This window comes from Chelonoidis abingdonii, chromosome 4, assembly GCF_003597395.2.
Source record: "Chelonoidis abingdonii isolate Lonesome George chromosome 4, CheloAbing_2.0, whole genome shotgun sequence".
Lineage (NCBI taxonomy): Eukaryota > Metazoa > Chordata > Testudines > Testudinidae > Chelonoidis > Chelonoidis abingdonii.
The window spans coordinates 72,189,459-72,209,426 of NC_133772.1; the positions used below are offsets into that span (position 1 = coordinate 72,189,459).

General features: G+C 40.8%; 1 pseudogene; it reads left to right on the top strand.

The window, feature by feature from the left end:
* LOC142046686 (E3 SUMO-protein ligase ZBED1-like) overlaps positions 1–10,012 on the top strand; it is an 87,409-nt pseudogene extending 77,397 nt beyond the window's left edge.
* Positions 10,013–19,968: the final 9,956 nt, after the last annotated feature.

Genomic DNA, 19,968 nt, shown 5'->3' on the forward strand with positions numbered 1-19,968 from the left:
ATTATTGTATGTAAAGTAAACAAGGTTTTTAAAATGTTTAAGAAGCTTCATTTAAAATTAAATTAAAATGCAGAGCCCGCTAGACTGGTGGCCAGGACCTGGGCAGCGTGAGCGCCACTGAAAATCAGCATGAGTGCCGCCTTCGGCACCCATGCCATAGGTTGCCTACTCCTGAAGTAAATGTTGAGTATTATTATTTGTATTTTCTTTAAAGTAGACATATTAGCACAATTTTTACAGAAATGTAATGAGGCTTAATTATTGAACATTTGCAGAGAGCATTCACATCTTTGGTTTTTGACAACATGTTGAAGGCAATAAATATATTCGACTCTGTTCTCTAGTAATACTTTGCTGATAACTTCTGCTAGCATGAAAGGGCATGATTAAAGATTATGAAAGCAAATTGTACTCCAGTATTTGTGATCACTACTAACTAGAAATACAGATAAATATAGCTGGACTTCATCACCTTGAGCCCATCAAATGTGCTGATTCCTTAATCTCCTGGTGACTCTTCTCCATTTAGTACTTTAGTAAGTCACCCCCAGTTTTAAAATTGAATTGTAGACTGGGACACAATAACAACAGATGGCAACACAGAAACTGTCTTTCTTAAAGGATTTATAGATTTCAGAGAATGCTATCTGGAATGCCACCTCTGCTCACATCACTGATTCATGAGTTCATCTCTAGTAAGGCAGCAGCAGAATTACTTTGCTATAGAGAAGTGATAACATCTTGGGGGAGAAAAGGGTCATATTGTCACTTGGTGAATATCATACAACATAAAACTCTAATACTATAACACTGTAAAAACTCATCACGTATCTCACAAAAGGAGGGCCTTGCTGCTGGGATTCTGTCAGGCAACAATTTTTACTTTGATTACCTAAAGTCACTTCATCTGTCTCTCGGCATTACCACACCTGTAACTTCTCCTTTTCCACCTCCCCCAAAGGTTATTGGATATATTGTCAATCTTTCTCCAGCATTTATCAGTATGTACTGTATGTTCTTCCTTTATAATAAATTAAAAAATAAAGTTTCACACACACACACACACACACACAAACAGAGAGTTAGCCAGTCTCCAAAATAACTGTAGTGACCTTTGGATATATTTCATGTTCACCTCTATACTTGAAACTCGTGTCTTCTGCCGCTGCATGTTCCATTTTACATTTGCCTCCTCTAATTTTGTTCAGGTCAGGGTCAACAGCCGTGACAAGACATATGACTTGCAACATTATTATGCTCTGATCTTGCCTTAGTGGGCAGCTTTCTATACATGAAGCACAGCTAGCTGTTTCCAGGAAAAGAGTGAACTGCATACAGAGTTGAGAAAGCTGTTTCAAGAGGCAGTACTTTAATGTGGTCATGTCATTGAAGGTATAGGTACCATATATGCTCAACATCTCAGAAGTCTTCTTTCATCATATTACCATTGATAAGCATTTTCTCAGTAACCCAAAGGGAAAATGAGAAACAGTCAGATTGTACATGCTTAAAAGCAAGGGTGCTGGACCAATTTGTATAGTGGGGGTGCTAAGAGCCATTGACCCAAACTGCATACCGTGTATATAATGGAAACCACTTCAGGCCAGGAGGCGCAGCAGCACCCTAGCACACCTTGTTCCAGCACCTATGCTTAAAAGTGTGCACAACTACTTCTATAATATGACATATCTATTATTTATTGTATATATGCATCCATACACTGTAAACACAGCATATGATAGCATTTACATACCCCTTCCATGTTTAAAATGCTATGCAGATGTTAACCAGTTAATTAATTCTTGACATGATTCACAATATTATTATTCCTGTTTTATAGGTGGGGAAACTGAGACAAATTGAGACTATATTACCTGCCCAAGATGACGGAGGGAGTCAGTAGCAGAACTGACATGATTTTCGAGGACTTTGGTTTAAGTCCTAAAGTGATTTAGAAGTATAAATCACTTCAAAAGATTTAAGGCAGTTTAAGTTTAAATTTGTGACGTTATGAAATGAAGCTATTTTATCACCTTACAATGCTTTGAGCATAAATTGCATTAAGGATTAAAAGTGACTCAAGTGCTGAAGCCACCTTAAATGGTAAAATCATCTTTAATCTGTAAAACATCATTTAATCTTAAATTGTTTTGAGAATTTAAGGGTGAGGGGTCAGCCTGTGTGCACAAGAAATGGGCTTTGGTTGGATAACAAAGCTTAAATCATAGAATATCAGGGTTGGAAGGGACCTCAGGAGGTCATCTAGTCCAACCCCCTGCTCAGAGCAGGACCAATCCCCAACTAAATCTCTTGATTCAGTTCATCAAGAGAAAATGGAAAGGACTCCGTCTTGGATAAGGAGCTCTATACCTGGGAGCAGGGACTCTGCCACAAGTCCTATTCTGCTCTCAGTTCCTCACTTGAAGACTCTGTGCCCTGTATGAAGGACTCCACAGAGATGCCCAACCAAGCTAGTGGTGATGGCAGTAAAGTGTTCACTTCATAGGACTCCAGCTCACCTGGCTGGCAAAAGCACAGCTGAAATCACTGAGCTGAACCGGGTAACCACTCATCAGAGTGGGACCTGACAGCACAGTTCTGTCAAGATTGAACAAGACCAGCAGCAGAGAGTCACCTTGGATGCATTCTGGTTACCACTGAGAATGACTTTATCTGTGAGTGGGGTTTATGGCAAAACAGGACTCTAGACCTACATTGCCTGGCAGATCATGTATTATTTTGGACTAAGAAGGTTTCCCTCCTGCTGTGTTAATTTTGGGTTGTTTGTATGACTATATATATCTTTTCATGTTTCTTTTAGTTATGTTCCCCTTTTTTTCTGTACAGAGACACTTGTAGTCCATGTCCTAACAGACCAATGAGTCCTTGAAAAGCCACTTGCAAAGATGATCAGGGAGGCTTTATTTGTATTTTGCCAGGCAGATATAAGAGTATGACACTGGATGGGGGCTTGACCCAGGTTTTATTTATTATCCTAGAAGGAACCCAGACACATTGAAGCCAGCTCTTGTTGCTTTTACTGGCACCAGCAGAAGGGAAACACGCTGCAGCACTTCACTCTAGATGTTGAGGGATTTCATCTAGTTGAGGTCCATCTGCGTGAAACACCCATGCAACAGGAGTTTGCTTAAAAACAAGGTTAAAATAAAGTGAAAATCCTATTAAAATGAAAGAAATGGTTTGCATAACATATCTCATCTGAACAGATTGCAAAATTCCAGACTCCCATTAATGTTGTTACAGAGAAGAAAGGAAAATCATACATGACTAGAAATCAAATATCTTCTTTGAGTTCCCATGGTCTGAATGAAAGCCTCTTGCTGCTGCACCTACGTATCCCACCCATTTCTTCTCTCCCACCTCCCAATTTATAAATCTATCCGCCAGGGCAATACCCTCCTCACATTTTCTGTAATAGCTTTCTGTAGATAAAATACAGGACAGGGTTTGCTCCTTCATTATACTAAGCATGAGGTAAGGATTTTTGCCAAAGACTAGTAGCTGTCTTTGAAATGCCCAACCAAAGTACACAGTGTTGTTGTAGCTGTGTCAATCCCAGGACCTCACCAACCAAAGTACAGCCTTTCACAGATCATTAGGATGGTCTGGCTCCAGTTTATTCAGACCTCTTTTTAAACCTATTATTAATAAATTTTTCTTTGCCGTGAATTATAAAATTAATGACAGACTCCAACCCCTGTAGTAGTAGAACTCCCAAACTACCTACAGGAGGTAGCTGTCATTTTGAGTTTCAGTTCAAGATCATTAGTACTACTCTCTCTCATGGAGAAATTATTTTAGTTTTTTATTTCTTTCCCTTCACCTAAGATAAATATCACTCAGGCTGAATGTATAGGGGTACTACTATTCTTTAGGTTTCGATGTGTTCTTAGAAAACATAAGTGAACAACATTTTCCACCTAATGAAAATTAAGTGCTTTAGGATTGTCTGATGCTTGCAATAGTCAGCTAACAGGAAACATTTTTTCCTATAAACAAACAGGGAAGAAGGGGTGGCTATCAACCAAAAAATATAACTGGATTTTTATAAAAGGTGTTTTTTAAAATACTGATCCAGCTCTTCACCAGAGATGCATGCTATTAGGAAGCACATCATTCACACTGTAGTTACTGTCAACCTAAAGATTAGCATAATTCCTTTAAAAATAAATAAATAAATACATAAATAAATAGTTTGCCTCATAGTGTGCTGGATAGATGGGAGAAAAGAAACATTTGAGCTGAGTGTAAAACATTTTGTTTCTACTAAGTTATTCAAATTGCTTTTTCTGCAAGATAACTACCATTCAATTTTTGTAAAGTTGCATATTTTTGGGTAGAAAAGTGATGGTATTTTGGAAGAATTTTAAATTAAAAGGATTTTTTTTGTCATTACTTCTTTTCACGTTGTCTGTTGAAAGCAAAAAGAAAGCCATTCAAGCTGTTGAAAGATTACTTTCATTTTTAAATTGTCACACAGTGCATCCAAAAAGTGGTGTCAAACTCCCCTGCGTGCAAGGAATTAAGAAAGATGTCCCAGCTTCAAAGTGCCATTGTCTGATAGGAACACATTTTCCTATCCATTTGTGTCAGTAAATTCAGCAGAAAAGTGTGTGTGCGGAAAATAATTAATACTTGAAATATCTTGAGGAAAAGAACTTCTCTGGCTTTTGTTTCTAATGAACCACAATTTAGTTATTGAGTCCCATGGCAGCAGCAAATCACCCTGGCCAGTACTGTTAAATCACACAGAATGGTTTTATAGGCTTGACTGCCACTAGATGAGACTTAGTCAAAGCTATCATACTTACTGGGGCTGGGCTCAAGCAGACAGCGTCCTGGGTTTTCTTGGAAGGAACTTAACCCGCTATGTGTAAACACCTGGAAGGCAGCATGGTCCTCTGGACACACTACAGGACTAGGAGACCTATGTCCTATTACTGGGTTTGCCTGAATTTTCAAAGCCTGATAGTGTATATCTACACTGCAGTTAGACATCCACAACTAGCCCTTGACAGCTGACTTGGGCTCATGGGGCTTGGGCTTAAGGGGCTGTTTAATTGCAATGTAGACATTTGGGCTAGGGCTGCAGCTGAAGCTTTGGGACCCTGTCACCTTGCAGGGTCCTAGAGCCCATGCTCCAGCTGAAGCCCAAATGTCTACACTGCAATAAACAGCTTCTTAGCCTGAGCCCCATAAGCCTAACACAGACCAGTAGTGTATTTGTAATTTCAGTGTAGACATATTCTAAAATGCCTAAGTGGAAGGTGTGTATAAGTGACTTTCCAAGGAGTGACCTCTCTAGGTTCAAAGAAAGACTTGCCTGATCTCTGAGCATTGGGGATATGACTGAGTATGAGGCAGGCAAGTGGGATTTTCTACCTGGACAAGGGGGTGGCTAGCAAGACTTAGGCATGTTAAAGTGAGGTCTGTTCATAGTGCATCTAGACTGATAGGCACTGATCCAGGTTATCCACTTCAGAGCCACATGTGTGCTGTGGAGAACACCTGAGGTTTTCTGCTAATTGAAAAAGGGGTTAGTGAAGAAACAATACATCCATCAGTGTGATGCAAATGTGATTTCTTTTTTAAAGTATATTGGGTACACGATAAAAGACACATTTAAGGAAAAAAGAACACATTGGCAAGAAGGGTAGAAGAAACACTTGCCATTTTCTCTTAGTCTTTTGGAGGATGACTCTGGGGTCAGTTGAGAGTGTACCCTAGCCAGTCAAGTGTTTCAAATGGAAGACACATAATTTAGGAATTCTTATAACTGATCAGAACAGGGGTCCTTCTCATCCAGTGTCTTTTCACTATCAGTGACCAGCTCCAGATGCTCAGAGAAAGGTGAAAAGCTCATTTATTGTACAGGGAAGTTTCTTCCTGTACTCCTTCAGTTATAGGATGGCTTCTGCCCTGAAGCATGTGGGTTTGAATTTCATATTTTTATCCTATCTAATATAACTGTTGATGTTCCAATTATCTCTATATATGTCAAATACTGCTAAACCGTTGGCCTCAATGGTACCCCTTGTGTCAATGAGTTCCACAAGTTAGTTGTGTATTGTGTAAAAAAGGAACACTTTCATCAGACTTTAATTTGTTGCCTTTCAACTTCCTCAAACGTCCCCGTACATAGTTTTGTATTATGCAAAAAAGAGTAAATAGCAGAGCCAGATTTAATTTCTTTCTACCATTCATTATTATTTGAGAAACTCTATCATGACCCCTTTTATTTTTTTTCCTCTCTAAAATAAACTGCCTCAGTCTTTTCAATCCCATTTGGAAGTCTTTTCATGCCTCTAGTCATTTTTGTTTCCTATCTGTCTGAAGTCCTTCTATTTCTGTTTCTTTGAGATGGGGTGACGAGTGCTGAATGCTGAATACCAGGCATATAGTAATGTTAGAATGTTTTCAGTTTTATTCTCCAACCTAGTCTTTAATGCATCATAACACTGTTTGCTTCTATGACATCAGAGGTTTTCACTGAGTTGTCCACAATGGTGCCCAGATTGTAATCTGGAGACCTATCAGAGGAAATACTAACTTCTGTATAACACAGGCCATAGAATTTCCCCAAAATAATTGCTAGAGTATATCTTTTAGAAAAATATCTAGTCTTGATTTTAAAATGGTCAGTGATGGAGAATTCACCATGATCTTTGGAAAATTGTACCAATGATTAATTACTCTAAGTATAGTTTTTTGTTTTGTTTTTTTTAAAAAAAAGTCTTGTTTATAGCTGAATTTGTCTCATTTCAGCTTCCACCCATTATCATGTTATACCATTGTCTACTAGACTGAAGATCCCATTATTAAATACTGGTTTCCCATGTAGGCACTTATAATTTGTATTAAAATCACCCTTTAACCTTCTTTTTGTTAAGCTAAATAATTGAGCTTCTTCAGTCTATTACTATAAGGCATATTTTCTAATCCCTTATTCATTCTCGTGTCTCTTCTCTGAGCCTTCTCAAATTTTATTAATATCCTTCTTGAACTGTGCATAAAGCTGGACACAGTATTCCAGCAGCAGTTGCACTAGTGCCAAATACAGAAGTAAAATAACCTCTCTACTCCTACTTGAGATTCCCCTGTTTAGGCATCCCAGGATGACATTAGCATTTTTGGCCACAGAATCACACTGGGAGCTCATGTTCAGCTGATTATCCATCATGACCCCCAAATATTTTTCAGAGTCACTGCTTCCCAGGATAGAATCCCTCATCCTGTAAGCATGGCCTATATTCTTTGTTCCTAAATGTATATATTTACATTTAATGATATTAAAATACATATTGTTTGCTCATACCCAGATTACGAAGCAATCCAGATCACTCTGAATCCTTGACCTATCTTTTTTCAATATTTACCACTGTTCTATTTTTTCTGTCACCTGCAATTTTTCATTAGCCAATTTTTAATCTATTTGATGTGCGGCATGTAATTTTGTATCATTCTAAGTGGGCTGTCAATTAATCACAGTTAACAAAAGGGATTAATGCAAAACAAATTAACACTTTTTTAATGAGTGTTATTTGCCCACCTCTGTTTTGACCATCTTCACTTACAGTATTTCATCACTTGGAGGACACTGGCACAGATCTACTGTGTTCTCATGATTTGGAGTGATTAAATATCAGAAAGAGTTAATGGAGCAAAGCAACAGTAGTTCAGGTATTTTGAATGGGAAGTTTATTTTTAAAAAATTTCTAGATGGTTCTCTGGATAAAAAGATGGTTATCTGTAGCTATTGCAATACTAAGATAATAGAATATTAGGGTTAGAAGGGAATTCAGGAGGTCATCCAGTCTAACTCCCTTCTCAAACCTGGACCAATCCCCAGATTTTTACCCCAGTTCCCCAAATGGCCCCTTCAAGGATTTAATTCACAATCCTGGGTATAGCAGGCCAATGCTCAAACCACTGAGCTATCCATCCCCCCCCTTCAAATCTGCAGTACCACTTATGTGCTAAACATGCTTTTACCTCCAGTTCTTATGCTACAGATAACCAACCAACAGCAAATTAATCCCACCAGCCACGACAGAGTATGTTTACAGAGTTTCAGGATCCCTATAAGCCCATGGATCAAATAAAGTACAACAGCTTTACCAAAGCTATTGCAAAGTGGATAGCTATGGGCTGCAGATCACTCAACACTATAAACAACAGAGGACTAAGAAACGTTATTCAAATTGCATCTTCCAATCAGTCAGACACCTTGCCCTTCTGAGGAACCACTGCATCACGAATACATGACCTATATAACAACTAGAAGACTACAAGTCAGAGCTTCTGAAAAATGCACTAGCTCTTGCTTTGACTAGTAATCACTGGACACCCTTGAGTAATCACATCTATCTTTGACTTGTGGCACACCCAGGGGTGGTTCCAGGCAGCAGAGTACCAAGCATGTGCCTGGGGCTGCAAGCCGAAGGAGGCGGCCTGCTGGTTGCCAGGAGGGCAGCAGTCAGGCTGCCTTTGGCGGCATGCCTGCGGGAGGTCCGCTGGTTCCGCGGTTTTGGCAGAAATTTGGTGGCAGGTATGCCGAAGGTGCAGGACTGGCAGACCTCCCGCAGGCATGCCACCAAATTCGCATTACCAGCAGACCTCCCTCAGGCTTCTCTCCGAAAGCCGCCTGACTGCCGTGCTTGGGGTGGCAAAATACATAGAGCTGCCCCTGGGCACACTTGATTGATCCTGCATGGACATTGCAATCATAGTTTTAACAGTAACTCCTACTAAAGAGAGATATTATACTGAAATGTGCAGTGAGTTTCTTGGATGTTGCAAAATAATGGAATATTCAAGAAAAGGTAACAACAATTAGTACTGACAGTGTAAGTAATATGATAGCAGTAGCCAGTCATTTGTCTTTTGAACATATGACATGCATTGCTGACAGTCTGCAGTGATCCATTATAGTACTGCGCAGTGATGATGGCTGGCAAAATGTAGAAAACTTGTGGGCTATTTCAAACACAGTCCAGCTAACAGTACAGAGCTAGAAATACAAGGTGCAAATGGATAGAAACAAGAACCTCTTAAACAAGATATTTCAACCAGATGGAACTCTGGTATGGGTATGGTTCTGCGCCTGCTTAGAAATAAAGCTGCTATAACAGCCACATTATTTCTTCAAAATGACAATCTATCAGTGCTGACAGGTAGAGATTTTGAAAAACTGCAAAAGCTAGAAACATGACTTGAACCCTGCAGGTTTGTGACTGAACTCCTTGGTGAAGTTATATGTCTCCTGCTCCATGGTTTTACCTGTATTCTGCCATATATTTCATGTTTAAGTCAGTCTCAGATGATGACCCAGCATATGTTGTTCGATTTAAGAACACTTTCACTGCAGATGTGACAAAATGCAAAGAAAGTACAAATATGAGATTTCTAAATACAGTTACAGCACTCAACCCAAGGTTTAAGAATCTGAAGTGTCTTCCAAAATCTGAGAGGGATAAGGTGTGGAATGTGCTGGCAAAAGTATTAAAAGAGCAACATTCCGATGCTTAAACTACAGAACCTGAACTGCCAAAAAAGAAAATTAACCTTCTGTTGGTGACATCTGACTCAGATGATGAAAATGAAGGTGTGTTGGTCCTCACTGGTTTAGATTATTATCAAGCAGAATCCCTTATCAGCATGGAAGCATATCCTCCGGATTATGTTCGAAGCTTGAAGGGGCATATGAATGTTTAGCATATCCGTCACATAAATACCTTGCAAGTCAGCTACAACAGTTCCTTGTGAATGCCTGTTCACACTTTCAGGTAACACCGTAAATAAGAAGCAGGAAGCATTATCTCCTGTAAATGTAAACAAACTTGTTAGTCCTAATGATTTGCTGAACAAAGAGAACATCTACATGCCCGAAGGCCCAACAAGGCTTCAAGTCTTAATACTCTGTCATGATGCCCCTCTTGCAGGGCACTTCAGCCTCTTCAAAACTCAAGACCTGGTACCTAGGAGCTGGTAGCTTCTGGTAGCTGTCCGTATGCACTTCTGTAGCAACTTGCATAAAGTCCTGTGATCTCTGTGTGTAGACCAAGACACTCCATACTAGACCAATTGGGTTCCTTCAGCCCTAACCCACTCTGCCTAGGTTTTTGTCCACCATTTTCTCAGACTTTATTGTGGAATTGCTACCCTCCCAGGGGATCACTACAATTTTTGTCGAGATCAACCTTCTAACAAATATGAAACATTTTGTCTAGTGTCACACTCTTCTCACTGCCTTGCAGACAGACAGCCTTTTTGTGGATAACATCTTCAATCTCTATGGGTTACGAGTGAGTGTAATGTCAGGTCTTGGGTCCCAGTTCATGACTGGCTTCTGGCAGGAATTTCTGTCTCCTGAGTATCAATGCTTCACCTTGATTGTGTATCACCCAAACACAAATAGTCAAGCAGAGCAGGGCAATCAGGTCCTTGAACAGTATCTGCACTGCTTCCTTAACTATCACCAAGACAACTGGCTGCTCCTGATTCTTCACACTGAATTTGCTTGCAATAATGCCACACATGCCTTGACCCATCAGATGCCTTTTCCCCCCCTAACTATGGGTTCCAGACTCACTTTCACTCTGAAATCCCCACCATATCACTGGTACCTGCTGCTGCTGAGCTCACTACTTGCATCCACCAGGTGCATCAAGAGTTCAGAAGGTGGTTAGGGGAAGCAAAGACAGCATACAAATGGTGCACTGACTCGCACCATCAGCTGGCCCTCAGCATCATGGTAGGGAAAAAGGTCTGATTATCTGCCTGAAACCTTAAATTCACTCATAAACCTGGAAAGCTGAGCCATCAGTACTTGGGGCGCTTCCATATCATAGGACAGAGTAATTCTGTAGCATCCAGTCTGCAATTACTGGCATCTTTTAAGGTCTTCCCCATGTTTCATGTCTCCCTTTTAAAACTGTATACTGAGACTACCTTCCCACAATACATCACTCCTCCCTCCTGCTAATAACAGTTTGGGGCCAAGAGGAATACATGATCTGGCAAATTCTGGACTCCTGATGAGTCCAAGAAAAACTCCAGTATTTAACAGATTCAGTAGGTTATGGGCTAGACAATTGACGATGGGAACTTGCAGAACATGTCCACTCCCCAGAACTCTTGCTCACCTTTCATCAAATACCCTGAGAAACCCAGCCCTATGGCTCATGGAAGACCCCTTCAAAAGGAGGGGATACTGTCAGTGTCAGGCTAGCTAAACCAAGCTGCTGGCCTGCTTTCCTGCAAACTTTGCTACTAGGCAACTAATAGACCAAAATGTTCTGCTCTGGAATGATCTGACTGGCTGCAGGCCCAGTGGCCTGGTTTATAACCTCAGCAGCAACAGCAGAGCATTGGCTGCTAAACATGCCTTGGCCCCTGGCACCAGTCCCCAGCTCTCTTCTGGTTTTGAACTCTCAGCTCTGATGCTCAACTATGGCTTATGGCAGTGTGTCTGGTTAACTTTTGACTTCAGCTTTGATTTCTGACTCCTGGCTCTGACTCTTGGCTTTGCCTTTTGACTGGGACTCTTTGGCTTACCCTGGGGCTTAGGCTTTGGCTTCTGACTCCCAGTTCTGACCCTTGGCTCTGCTTCAAGACCACCCCTTCTGAGTTCAGCTCTAACTGATAGGCAAGACTCTTGCTCCAACCATTAGGTCAGACCACACATGACTTGGTCATTGACACAGGTATGGCTCAGTAACTCCAACTGGGTTATAAAGGAGAAGGGAGTGGCTCTTGAAGGAGAGAGAAGTAAGAACTAAGACAGAGAAGGGTCCTGGAAGGAAATTCTAGTTACGGTCCAATTCAGGGAAGAAACTTAGGACTTAAATTTATGTTTTGACTTACCAGCAGAGCCAAGTCCTAGACAGGGAGTGAGTTTTGAACCTGGCTCAGAATCTCTGCTTTCAGCATGTGGTAGGAATTCATGCTTTAAAAGCCAGGACCTTGGTTTCAGCATTATCTTCTGTTTCAGCCATTCAGCCTTTACTTCATCCTCAGATTGCTCTATTCTTTGTGTCATATTATTTTACCCTTTGAATCTCCTCTGCATCCAGCCTAGGTTCACTTCAGCCAAACAAACAGCTGTAACCTGGAGCTGTGTGTGAATAGATTGCTAGGAGTGACACAATTATTGGAATTAAAAACTGGCTTCCCAGTGAATTTTCACACATACTTTGTTCTCTCAACTGTTTTTAAAGTGAGAATTGAGATCAGGAACAGCAAGTGCCAGGTTCAGTAGAGAACATGTTTCAAAATAAATCTCTTATAGTATTGAAAAATGGGGGGTAGAGGGGAAAGAGTGGAATTTTGGGAACAGTGGCTGTTTCAATTAGAGCAGACAAAACAATGAGACTTATGGCAAAAAACATCGCTGAACTGCGGTGAGCCCCTGAATACAGGTTCAGAATCAGTTCAGAAGGATTTTTTTTTTTTCTGAAGCAGCTACGGGGAGGTCACCCAGCCTAAGAGCTTCACAATAAAATATTTTCTATCATTACCAACAAGGCAAGGACATTTAGAGTTATTGCTGCTTTCTGCATTCTTATCTCACCCCATTGAGTAGAAGAATAATCAAGGTTCATAATGTTATCTATGTACAGTGTGCCACATACCTCATAACAGCTGAATTAAAGACAGAATGGAAGCCTTCGTCACTCTACTCCTCTTTGCATTGGGTAGGCTGAACTCCTTAACAGTTGTTTTAATAACATTTTAAAAGTTAAATATTTTCTAAAACTTATTTTTAAAATAATAAAGGAGACTGATGAGATAAACCTCAGCTCTAGCCATTTAGACTAATCACTGATTTAGGATATAATTTAGCAAAAATATAATCCAATTGGCAATGTGATGCAAAACCATCACTAGCTATCAGGTAGTTGAAAAATCAGAAAACAGAAACATTCATAATAATGCTGAGATCATACCCTCTGCTTCTGCTAGCAGGGACGATGGAAATCAAGCTGATCTTTCCTTGAGACAGGGAAAGGGGAACCGCAGTCCCATGGCATCACATGCTCTTTCTCTCACTCCCCCTCCTCCACATCTCCTCGTAAACAAGGGAGCATTTCTACTGACAAGTAGTTCCATAGAGCATTAATATAGGGGCAGATATGAACAGTATCATACCCCATTAACCACATTGTGCTCCATTTAGAAATCCCCACAGGAGTTAATCTGTGGGAAATGAAAAGAAATATGCTCAAATTTCTACTCAGATACCTGCTGAAATTAACAAAATATCAGCAAATGCAAGAACAGCTACAATTGGCATGGACATCCATTCTGTGGTCTCTAAAAGGAATAAGAATATGAAATTTTACCTCCATCAACCAAGTATGCATGATCAAACAGCCATATATTGTAAGGACAGGGACGACAGATAAAACATATTTGATCACTAAGGGTATGTTTATACTGCAGCTGGGAAGGATTGTCATTCTAGCACGCAGGGGCAGGTCTATGTATTTTGCCACCCCAAGCATGGCAGTCAGGCGGCTTTCGCTGGTGCGCCTGCGGGAGGTCCACTGGTAAGGCAGATTTGGCAGCATTCCTGAGGGAGGTCCGCCGGTCCCGTGCCTTCGGAGTACCCGCCACCGAATTGCCACCGAAACCACGGGACCGGCGGACTTCCTGCAGGCATACCAGTGAAGGCAACCTGACTGCCGCCCTCCTGGCAACCAGCAGGCCACCATCCATGGTCTACTGCCCCAGGCACGAGGTTGGAGTGCTGGTGCCTGGAGCCGCCCCTGATAGCATGGATCAAGAGAGCACGCTAAAAATAGCAGTGTGACTGCTGCTGCCTGAGGCTTGAGCTTGGGCACTCAAGCCCAAATGATCCCTTCTGCTTGTCACCCTAAGCAATTTTTAGCACTAAGACATTGTAGATATTTCAACGTTTCAGCCATGCTAGTTTTTGCATCTCCAGTCTTCCTGTTTTCAGAATTTTATCAGCCAGTTTTCTAATATATCTTTGTATATTTCATATGTTTTACTCCACCCATATTATTTTCCAAAACCCCATTTTCTTTTGATTATTTTCCAACCTGAAAGTGGTGCATATTGATTTGACTATTTGACTGCAAACTATGGAGCAAGGACAATCTCTGCTTCACAGTACTAATGAATAATGAATTTCTTGCATTTCTGGAATGGGAAGTAGCTCTATTTGTTTTCCAGCTGTGAAAATAATGCTTTTGGAGTATTGTAAATATAGGGAGCACGGTTTAGTCCTTACACCAAAGGAAATGAGAGTCAGAACTTCTAGATTCTATGTCCAAATTCTGTCTCTGACCCACTGTAAGAGCCTAGTCAAACCACAGTCTCATATTAATCAACTACAAATGTATGTTATAATATTTAGCTAACTCAAAGGAACATTGTTAAGCTTAATTAATGTGCTGTGAGTCTTCGATAAAAGGTGTCATGAGCAAGTGCAAAATTGTTTATTGCAGGCAAACAGTAGGAAGGCTGGTGTTTAAAGCTTTTCTGAAATTGGAAACTGCAGAATTTTATATAACCTGTGATAAGCTGTAACTTTTCAAACTGCTTTTTCTTTGAACTTTTTTTTATATAGGTACAGTGTTTTTAAATATAGTAGAGATAGCCTTAGAGATTTTAAGAACTAATCAGGAAGAGAGTTAAGGATCAGAAAGTCTAACAGTTCTAATTTATAAATATCAAAAAATCATTAAATTTTTGCCATTAGGTTTAGGGCCATATATGTAAAATACATATAGTAACCATAATGAACAACCTGATACAACTGTAGTGGAAATGTGTATGAGTAGCAGAGTGAAAAACTGTCATGATAAAGTATTCACCAAGCTATTTTATTCCTATGTTTTCTTCTAACGGTACATTAGTTTTCTACTGTATTAATTTTTTCAACCACCAAATGTTATTTTGACTGATCTTAAGGCTGGAGGTATTCTGTGCTGGCTGATGGGGCTAGCATTGTACTCATTATATCATTTTGATGGGGGAAGTCTGGAGCATAGGTTCTGGCATCCTCAGTGACTGCCAATGTCCCTTATTCCAAATACTCTTTCCTTCCTTCTAGATTTATGCAGGTCACATGTGGTACCTTATAAATAAAAGAGATGGGCATGAGCTATATTTAAACAACACCATAGCTTAGGCACAGAGTATGGTGGGATGCAGAGGAAGTTGGAAATTTTGGATCAAGAATTTTAGTTGGTCCCATTATAGATACAGGGCAAACCACAATGTTCAGAGCTTTATAAGAATTTCTATAAAATGTGGCAGTCTCCAGAACTGGGTTTTTGGGTCAGAACTATCTTACTAAAGAATAGTTCTTTCATACATGATACACAGATTTTCAGTTCATATTGCATCCCCAATTCCTACCTCGGACAAGAGGCAAGCAAGAACTGCAGCCCTGTGTTCTGAAAAGAACAAGGGTTCTTCCCTTTTCTAGAGTGGCTGAGGAAAGTTCCAGCCAGGAGTTCTACAGTGAGCAGACAGAGTGCTCTCACTTCTTCTTTCCTGTCAAAATACAGCCTCAGTTGGTTTGACCTGAGGAGGCATTTTTCCTCCCCTGAGTTCTCTGGATATAATAATGGAGTAGTAGTAGACTGAAAAATAAACACCATAGGAGACTCCAAACAAACACACAGTGGTACTATCATCTGGTTTAGTGACTGATTTACTATAAGGCTTTCTCCTGTGGTGCTTGGGGGTTTGTGACCCCAGGGAGAAGACACCTAGAGTGGTGAAACTGATCTGAGAACTTTATTGGGGGTAAGGAAAGGTTTGAGGTAAAGGGATGGGCAGCAGGAGTGAAAGTTATCATAAACAAAAAAAGTTTATTTTACATCTCCCTGCTGGTCAGGAGGAGTTGCCAGACGATGCAGCTGGTATGGATGTGGGTTCAATAGGAACAGGTTTGTGCCCTCTTTGGGGAAAGGTTTGCAGGGCATGTTCCTCATGGCAAATTCTGAGACTGGGTCTCTTAAAGGGGTAGGGATGCAAAAGGGTCACACTGTCAGTCACAAGAACGTGTCTTGGAGTTGATCTGAATAAACCAGCAAAAAGTGTCAACCCGTGAACCTTGGAGATACGTTGGAGAATAAGAACCATGCTATTAACTTTTAACAACTGCTATCTCAGGAGACTCTTGGAATATTGATGTGATTACATGTTTGACCATAATCTCTCTCCTACTTGAGCCCATGGGAGTGTCCACATGAAAACAGCCTGACTAGGACATTCCCAGAAAGGCTTAAAAAAATATTGCAAACATAGGATCTCCTGTAATATCATGGCAGGAGGGCTCTTCCTACATGCCTCAATCTACTTCAAGGGACTCAACTCAAGAAGTTACTAAGCAGAGGGAAAAGTTGCCCAAAAGTGTTTGTTTGTCTTGATCCTGAGGTTCCTAGCAATACAAAGGGAAGCCTCAGTGAAGATGAGGGCGCCCAGATATCTGTTGAGATGAGCATCTGAGGAATAGTGACAATAAGGCAGCACCTTGTAGATTTTGTTTTCATTCATGGGTCTCCCAAGAGACCATCGAGCAAGAAATCCGATGTAGCAGTCACAGCTTGTCAGGCTCGGACCTTTGGGGAAGACTGTTCTCAATGGAAGCATGTTCCTAGGATGCCTCAACAAAGATGTATGATTTTACTATCTTACACAGAGGACATGGACAAGTGTCCCATTACAGATTTTGTAGTTGAGCTCAACTGTTAAAATCTTTTGGTTCTCTCCTGCACATTGAAAGGAATGATCCATCTGTCTGGCAGCAGAAAATTTTATGTCAGCTTTTACTCTTATAGTGATAGAAGATTTTGCGGGGAACAGTTTGTAATTAAGAAGGGGACCCAGGGACTTGGATGATGTAGTGATTATTTCTTTATTTTGGCTTCCATCAAAACATCACCAAGACTATGATAAATGTTTGGAATGTTGATTTAAAGGCACTATTGAATTTTCCCAGGTAAATAACTTAGTACAACGTCTTCCCAATTATAATATTTAGGTTCTGAGTAGGGTTATTGTAGGTATTCCATGTAGCCATATACTTGTTTTACCTGTGGTTCTACTGAGCATTTTAGTACTGGCTGTGGGGTCAGGAAATGCATAATCTATGGATCCCATGCAGACAGAGGACTACAAGGATTCATTAGATGCAGTATGCCTGGGAACTGTGATCATGTTTATAGGCAATGCCCAGGAGCATGGCACAATAGGGAAAGATCCCAGTTGCACAAGAATTCTTCTTCTTTCCCTGAGCCAGCGGGTCTGAGGAGTCCATGAAGCCCTTCAAGGATTTATGAGGCCTCCAGTTTGAGTGGCAGGATCTCTCTACCTTTGGGAGAAGGACTCTGCCATTTACAAATATTGGATTGGGTTATGGAAAAATAATGGGAAATATTGAGAGTCAGGATGTTACAGACTAGGGCATGAGCACTAATGATATGGGGAAGCCCAATTCAGAGATGAAGGGAAATGGGGTAGGGAAAAGAGAAATTGGGTAAGAAATATCCATAGGATCCATTGATTTCGAAGGAATCTCAAAAAATTAAGATGGATAGGCAGACTGCAGACTGTCCATTGTCAAGCTGAGACAAAGAGAGAGAGAGAGAGAGAGTTTCTCAATATAGGAAATGGAAATAAGGGATCATAGAATCATAGACTTTAAGGTCAGAAGGGACCATTATGATCATCTAGTCTGACCTCCTGCACAATGCAGACCACAGAACTCACCCACCCACTCCAGTATCAAATCTGTGTCTGAGCCATTGAAGTCCTCAAATCATGGTTTAAAGACTTCAAGGTACAGAGAACCTTCCAGCAAGTGACCCTTGCCCCACACTGCAGAGGAAGGGGAAAAACGCCCAGGGCTTCTGTGCACTGGCTGTTGAGAGTCTGAAAGGACAGGAAACAGGAAGGAGGGGGGAAGACTTGAAGAGGCTGAGTGAGTTACAAAGTGCGCAGCAGCAGCTTGGTAAAGGGGTTTCCACTGTAAAAATAAAGTCCTGTTGAAGCTTGTTAGTACCTTGCCTGCTTGATACAACATTCTGCCAATCTGCCCTGGAGGAAAATTCCTTCCCAACCCCAAATATGGCCATCAGCTAAACCCTGAGCATGTGGGCAAGACTCACCAGCCAGACCCCAGGAAAGAATTCTCTGTAGTAACTCAGATCCCACCCCATTTAACATCCCATCACAAGCCATTGGGCATATTTACCCCTAGTAGTCAAAGATGAATTAATTACCAGAATTAGGCTATCCCATTATACCATCCCCTCCATAAACTTATCAAGCTTAGTCTTGAAGCCAGATATGTCTTTTGCGCCCACTACTCTCCTTGGAAGGCTGTTCCAGAACTTCACTCCTCTGATGGTTAGAAATCTTTGTCTAATTTCAAGTCTAAACTTCCTGATGGCTAATTTATATTCATTTGTTCTTGTGTCCACATTGGTACTGAGTTTAAATAATTACTCTCCCTCCTCTGGTATATTTATAGAGCGAAATCATATCTCCCCTCAGCCTTCTTTTGGTTAGGCTAAACAAGCTAAGTTCTCTGAGTCTCCTTTCATAAGACAGGTTTTCCATTCCTCGGATCATCCTACTAGCCCTTCTCTGTACCTGTTCCAGTTTGAATTCATTCTTCTTAAACACGGGATACCAGAACTGCACACAATATTCCAGATGAGGTCTCACCAGTGCTTTGTATAACGGCACTAACACTTCTTTATCTCTACTGGAAATACCTCACCTGATGCATTCCAAGACTGCATTAGCTTTTTTAACGGCCATATCACATTGGCAGCTCATAGTCATACTGTGATCAACCAATACTCTGAGGTCCTTCTCCTCCTCTGTTACTTCCAACTGATGCCTCCCCATCTTATAACAACAGTTCTTGTTATTAATCCCTAAATGGGAATGCTGGGATTATAGGAATTGAGAGTGGCCTGTTGCATCAGAATCACCAGGCATTTTCACAGTTCTAACAGATAACAGGTTTTCTATAGTAGGCACTGCCTCAGGCAATGGAGAGAATAGAGAGGAACCTGTGGATGCATTACAAATACATTTATTGAAGGTTGGAGTTCAGGATGTTGCTCTGCTTGAGCAGATTAAGGAAGAAATATTCAAGATGATACCAGGATTTAGGAATTCAGGAGACCATTTAGTTGAGGGTAAGGTGTCAGTAAACAAGAACAAAATAGTGAAAGAAAAGGAAAAGGTGAGATAACAAAAGAGGTAAAACATTGGCATAAGCAATGGCAACAAGGTCGTCAACTAGGCACAGATGCCTGTGGATCCTGAATGTTTACTGTAGGAAGATGTTCTTTCACTTTTCAGAGGGGCAAGATTCGGATATAGTGCAGATCCAGAAAACAAGACTTTGTTCTTTTAAGTGTGAAATCCAGATTGATTGGAGTTGGGGCCCATCGTTTTGGCTCACTTCCCCATACTTACAATGGAGAAGGGATACTGTTTTTACTCTATGCAGTAATGGGGCAGAGGGGAATAAAAGTTCACCGAGGGAGGGTTTTTGGTTGATTTCTGTTATTTAACTGTGAGGTTTCACTGTGTTACCATTGGTACCATATCCAGAGAAAAATCAGTTGGAAGATGACCCAGGGGACTTCCTGCTTTTTGAGAATGGTCTGAGAGAAGTAAGGAGCAGAATATCAGGGAAGAACTGAAGTTCAAAGCCAAAAAGACTGAACGTGATTTAGGTTGTATTTTTGTTTTGGGGATTTGTTGAAGAATGTCAGGAAATAATGCTGGCTTTGAAGGAGGAGAGGTGAAGTCTGAAACTTGGGGGAGCTTGAAAGAAACACAAGTACACAGAGGAAGGGCCTGCAGGAAAGGACTATTGACAGACTATGGTAGACAGAAACCCAGAAAGGTAGCAGAGGGTGGGGCTGAATATAGATAGCCCTT